This window comes from Hemitrygon akajei, chromosome 8 (assembly GCF_048418815.1).
Source record: "Hemitrygon akajei chromosome 8, sHemAka1.3, whole genome shotgun sequence".
NCBI classification, from domain to species: domain Eukaryota; kingdom Metazoa; phylum Chordata; class Chondrichthyes; order Myliobatiformes; family Dasyatidae; genus Hemitrygon; species Hemitrygon akajei.
The window spans coordinates 169,952,297-169,958,963 of NC_133131.1; positions in this window are offsets into that span (position 1 = coordinate 169,952,297).

Here is a 6,667-nt window from a genome sequence, read left to right on the forward strand (position 1 = left end):
TTCTGATTCCGATTCAAGGAGTCAGACAGCATGGGAACAGGCCCTTCAGCCCATTGAGTCTGTGCTGACCACCCATCACCATTTGCACTCATCCTGCATTCGTCCCATTTTTTTTATCCTCTCCGCCTACAAAAGGTAGTGGATACGGCCCAGTCCGCCCTGGATAAAGTCCTCCTCACCATTGAGCACATCTGCACGGAGTAGAATCCATCATCGGGGTCCCCCACCAGCCAGGCCCTGCTCTCTCCTCGCTGCTGCCGTCAGGAAGAAGGTACAGGAGCCTCAGGACTCACACAACCGGGTTCAGGAGCAGTTATTACCCCTCAACCATCGGGCTCCTGAACCAAAGGGGACAACCTCACTCACCTTCACTTGTCCCATCACTGAATCGTACCCACAACGCATGGACTCACTTTGAGGGACTCTTCATCGCATGTTCCTGATATTTATTGCTAATTTATTTATTCATTATTATGATAATTATGTTTTATATTTTGTATTTGCACAGTTTGTTGCCTTTTGCACACTGGTTGTTTGTCCATCCTGTTGTCACTGATTCCATTGTGTCTCTTGTGTTTACTGTGAATGCCCGCAAGAAAGTGGAAGTCAGGGTTGAATAAGCTGATATAAGGTACTTTGAATATAAGTTTACTTTGAACTTTGATCAATTCCCCACAGATTCAACCAAGCTGAGTAAAGTTAACTATTGTTACGTACCCGTGACACGTGACAGTGGTACCCTTGTCACGTGACTGGGGGTTGAAGTTATACTGGACTTGAGGTAATGGTCTTGTGATGGTGGAGTGATGTCATTTTCCCGCCAGTAGAGGTCATGTGACAGGTTTTTTTTACAGGGTATAAAAGGAAGACCCACCCTGTCAGGTGGGGCAGTTCGTGGCGGGATTTGCCAAGCTGACTTCATGTCCCTGCGTGGTTTAATGTGATGACGCAGTTTAGTTAAAAATGAAGTTTTATATAATGCCTGAAGTTTAAAAGGTCATCGCCAACAGTTTCTTTGCTGTGGAGAGTGAAGATAAAAGTTTGGAAGATAAAAATCGAGGAGAATCGATTTTCGACGGTGGATTGGTCTCAACCTTATTTGATCCTCATTCGGAAGGATTTCGTTGACTGTTCTCGTGTTAATCTCCGCTGGGATAGCGGGAGATTGAGAATAGTGTGGAAGGAAGGTCAGTACCTTTAAGCTGTTATATTTCATAAAATTCTTCATGGGAAAGTTCGATGCTGGGGGAATCGAAGGACAACGACGTGGAAGAGAATTTAAATCGCTTTAAAAAGTCTCTCCTTTTAAAAGGACTGTGAGCTTTTGAACTTTCGGCATACCGCTTTAAAGAACTGTTTTTTTTCAATACCGCTTTAAGAACTGTTATGCTGCAACGCTATTAAGAACTGTGAATCTGCCGCACAGCAGCTGAATTCCGGTTGAGCTAGTGTTTGTTTACTTTTGGGGGGGTTTGTTTTCAGTGTTTAATAAACGTGTTATTTGTTATAAAATCCCTTGCCTAACTCATATATATTTATTGTTGCCTGAATACGTAACACTATTATGTGCTCAATTGAGGTCATCTCCAGGTACACTGAAGAAGTTACCTGCAGTAACATCACAGGTTTGTAGGTACAGATGACATCCAGAGAATAAGTTATCCACAAATGACACATAAAGTGTACAAGTATAGAGGCTGAGAGGTCCTGGTGCGGTTGTACGGGACGCTGAAGTGGTCACACTTGGAGTATTACGTTCAATTCTGGTCACCCTGACGTAGGAAAGACGTTACAAACACTTGAAAGAGTGGAGGAAAGATTTACGAAGCTGTTGTCAGGACTTGATTGATGGAGTTACTCACGAATTTATTTATTATTATTATTTTAATTTGCTTTTCTGTTTTTGCACATTGGATATGTGTCAGTCTCTGAGTGGCTTTTCACTGATTCTGTTGTATTTCTTCGTGAACGCCTGCAAGAAGCTAAATCTCAGGGTAGCGTTTGGTGACATTTATGTATTTTGATAATACATTTACCTTTCAACCTTTCAGTTACAGGGCGAGGTTGGACACATGGAGACAGATACAATAGAAGTATTTCATCATCATTACGTGCCATGACATATGATATCATCATTATGTGCCATGCTGTGTGACGTGGATGAAGATGACCATGATTGTTCTTGGCAAATGTTTCTACAGAAATGGTTTGCCAGTGCCTTCTTCTGGGCAGTGTCTTTACAAGACGGGTGACCCCAGCCATTATCAATTCTCTTCATAGATTGTCTGCCTGGCGTCAGTGGTCGCTTAACCAGGACTTGTGATATGAACTCATACAACTATCCTGCTCCCGTGGCCCTGATCGGGGTGGGTGGGGGGGGGGGGGTTCTAAGCAGGCACTTCACCTTGCCCAAGGGTGACCTGCAGGCTAGCGGAGGGAAGGAGTGCCTTACACTTCCTTGGTAGAGACGTGTCTCCACACCACCACCTGAGAAGTATTTCAGGAGCTTTTAAACAGACACAGGAAGCTGTAAGGAACGCAGGGGTATGGATCACGTGCGGGCAGAAAGGATTTAGTTTAATTCAGCATCGTGTTTGGCACAGATGTTTCAAAGTTTTTAAAGTTCATTTCTTATCGAAGTACGTAAATAGTATGCAGCTCTGAGATTTGTCCTCCTGCAGCCAGACACAAAACAGAGAAACACCATGGAACCCCTTCAAAGAAAAAAAATTAACGCGCGAGAAAAAGAACAAATCGCAAACTGCAAAAAGGAATCAAATGGCACACAGAATATTAAACATCAAACGGCAGAGTCCCCGCAGGAGTGACGGCCGCTGAGTGAGTTCGGTTCAGTGCTGTGCAGGCCCCATCCGCAGAGCCACCTCCTTGTCAGAAGGTGTTGTGGGCCAAGGGCTCTGTCCTTTTCTCCCTTGTTCTATAATCAGAGTCTCCTCTGACGATTATCCCTGTCATGGTGAGTTTAGCCATCTGCAACTAGCTCCTGGCACGGAAGTCTGGGGGAGGTTCCAGGTTCCAACCAAGACCTCAGTGGTGGTAGACGCTGACACATCAGGACAGCGGTGAAGGCACAGGAGGACCGCAGGGGTCCGAACCCTAGGCCACCTGACCCTGACTCCGACCTGTCAACGACAGTGAGGCGGCTCTCCGTGCAGCAGCCTCCCCGCCCTAAACAAAATCACACGCTCGTGTTCTCTTTTAGGGGAATCCACTCTAACATCCATATTAAGTCCTGTGGTGATCAGCAACTGGTGAAGGGGGCAGTTTTGAAAGGTCTGAATATGAGGATCCAAGATCGGCCTCGACACGCACTAATAGACAACCCCTCACAGAGGGTCATACTCGACCCGAGTGATCGTATGAGTATAATCACTCAGCTGTCCACTCCGGCCACCCTGTGTAGCTGCTTCCATTGGATTGGTATCACACGTTCAGCAGGTTCTTAAGTATTTGATCCAGAAGTAAAAGAACAGAAATGCAGAGCATATTTATAATAGTGAGTGTTTGAGTAATGCTGTATGGCTTAGCACACGTCACCTTAAAGCTAACATTTAAGGTGCAGAAAGCAATTAGAAAAGCAAACAGTGCATTGTTCTTTATTACGAAGGGGTTTCAGTACAAAAGTAAAGCTATTGGACTGCAATTATACAGGGCCTTTGTACTACTGCACCTGGACCATTGTGCTCGATTTCAGTCTCCTGAGCTAACAATGATCGACTTGGTACGGGCGGAGCGAAGGTTCACCGGACTGGTTCCTGGGATGGTCACATGAGCTGACTCAATTGTCTGGAGTGTAGAAAGATGGGAGGCAGTGGGAACTGACTGCTTTATAATCATATTTTAGTTTGAATTTGCTGACTCTTGACGTTGGTACAGTATTTTGTGTATTTTTTGTGAGTAAACTTCTGTAGTTTTGCTAAAAAGTAAGAGTAAAAGGTAATGGCACATAATTCCAAACTCTCAGAGGGTCTCCATGGACTCTGTCCACACTTCTCAGAGCCAGCATAGATACCCCAGACCCCCCAGGCATTCTCTCTTCTGCCCCCGCTCCCCCAGTCGGGAAGGAGATGCAAAAACCTGAAACCACTAGGCTCAAGGTCACCTTCTACCCTGTTGGAACGTTGTGCATGAAAATCCCAAGAGATTAGCAGTTTCTGAAATACTCAAACCACCCCATCTGGCACCAACAATCACTCCAGGGTTAAAGTTACTTAGATCACATCTCTTCCCAGAATTCTGATGTTTGGTCTGAACAACAATTGAGCTTCTTGACCATGTCTGCATGCTTTAATGCACTGAGTTGCTGCCACAAGGCTGGCTGATTAGGTATTAGTAGTTACGAGCAGGTGTAGAGGTGTGCCTAGTAAACTGTCTACCGAGTGTGCGTCAGTGATAAATAAACCTGATCCTGATTTGGATTCTGATTTGATCCTGTGTGCCCTTGAAGAAGGAACAGTGGCACCCATGGATACGATAGGGGATTTCAGGCGCTGGTGGGCGTCACGGGGTGCATTCGGTCCAGAGATTATCATCTTATAATTGACAACTGTAAACAGTGTGTGAAGTAGACCACTGTAATATTATATAAACGTGATCTTGTCTAGCTTTCTGATGGTCGAGGTTGACCACGGATACTTGTGTCCGAGCTGTCGAAGTCGAATGTAAGCCAGTACCCAACCCTGGGCAGTACGATGTGGAGAGCAAGCGGTTTCCCATGTAGTAAGCTCCCCCTCTCCACGCATCTGATGAATCCAAAGGAACAGCAGAGACTGATACAGTTTGGTAACGGCAGAGACGATACAGTTTGGTAACGGCAGAGACCGATTCAGTTTGGTAACGGCAGAGACCGATACAGTTTGGTAATGGCAGAGACCGATACAGTTTGGTAACAGCAGAGACGATACAGTTTGGTAACGGCAGAGACCGATACAGTTTGGTAACAGCAGAGACGATACAGTTTGGTAACGGCAGAGACCGATACAGTTTGGTAATGGCAGAGACCGATACAGTTTGGTAACGGCAGAGACCGATACAGTTTGGTAACAGCAGAGACGATACAGTTTGGTAACGGCAGAGACCGATACAGTTTGGTAACGGCAGAGATGATACAGTTTGGTAACGGCAGAGACCGATACAGTTTGGTAATGGCAGAGACCGATACAGTTTGGTAATGGCAGAGACGATACAGTTTGGTAACGGCAGAGACCGATACGGTTTGGTAATGGCAGAGACCGATACAGTTTGGTAACGGCAGAGACTATACAGTTTGATAACGGCAGAGACCGATACAGTTTGGTAACGGCAGAGATGATACAGTTTGGTAACGGCAGAGACCGATACAGTTTGGCACCAGTGGTGTTGCGGGAGTTTCTAGTAGGTCTCTGGCTCCAGATTTGTCCTCCACGTTTACTCCCGAAGCCTTCCCCATGAGTGGGTATAGCTGCGAGGCAGCGGAGATTTGAGATCGGAGTTTTCCTTCTCCTAAATGAGCTGCCAACCACGGCTGACCAACCCTGAAGAGATTGGTTTTAAGGCACCAGTGACCCACTTTTACCCCTTCTCCTGTCAGTGGAAACAGTTCCACCGGGTTTAGTAGCTAACTTGGAGCTGAATCCTGAATCACTGAATGAACTTCATCCGGAAAAGGGAAATAAAATAATGGTTTTGCAGGAAATTTGTAATTCCATGTTCTTATTTTCCTGCTTTCCCAACCCAAAAGTATCTGTAACTGGTCTATATCCTGCTGTATACCTGTCCTTTTGCAGCCTTCATAGAATCCAAATCTCCACTAATTTTTGTGTCATCCTCAAATTTACTAATCACTCCGCTTATATCTTCATCCACATTTGGAGAACTGTGTGCAGTTCCGATCACCTACCTATAGAAAAGTTATCTTTCTGGTTTAAGATGCTGCTGGTGAAACACAGTGATGGCTTGCTGGCAGCATACAAAACTGCTAGCTGTATCAATCACACTTTTCTGGAAAATGATCACTGAAATCAATACCTGAAACTTCTTGTGGTGGCCTGGACAGAGATGGATCTCAAGGTTGTATGTAGTACAGATATTTTGATAATAAATGCACTTTGAACTTCGAATGAGATTGAAAGAGTACAGAGAAAATGCACAAGGATGCTGCCGGGACTTGAAGACTTGAGTTAGAACATAGAACAGTACAGCACAGTACAGGCCCTTCAGCCCACAATGTTGTGCCGACCCTTAAACCCTGCCTCCCATATAACCCCCCACCTTAAATTCCTCCATATACCTGTCTAGTAGTCTCCTAAATTTCACTAGTGTATCTGCCTCCACCACTGACTTAGGCAGTGCATTCCACGCACCAACCACTCTCTGAGTGAAAAACCTTCCTCTAATATCCCCCTTGAACTTCCCTCCACTTACCTTAAAGCCATGTCCTCTTGTACTGAGCAGTGGTGCCCTGGGGAAGAGGCGCTGGCTGTCCGCTCTGTCTATTCCTCTTAATATCTTGTACACCTCTATCATGTCTCCTCTCATCTTCTTTCTCTCCAAAGAGTAAAGCCCTAGCTCCCTTAATCTCTGATCATAATCCATACTCTCTAAACCAGGCAGTATCCTGGTAAATCTCCTCTGTACCCTTTCCAATGCATCCACATCCTTCCTATAGTGA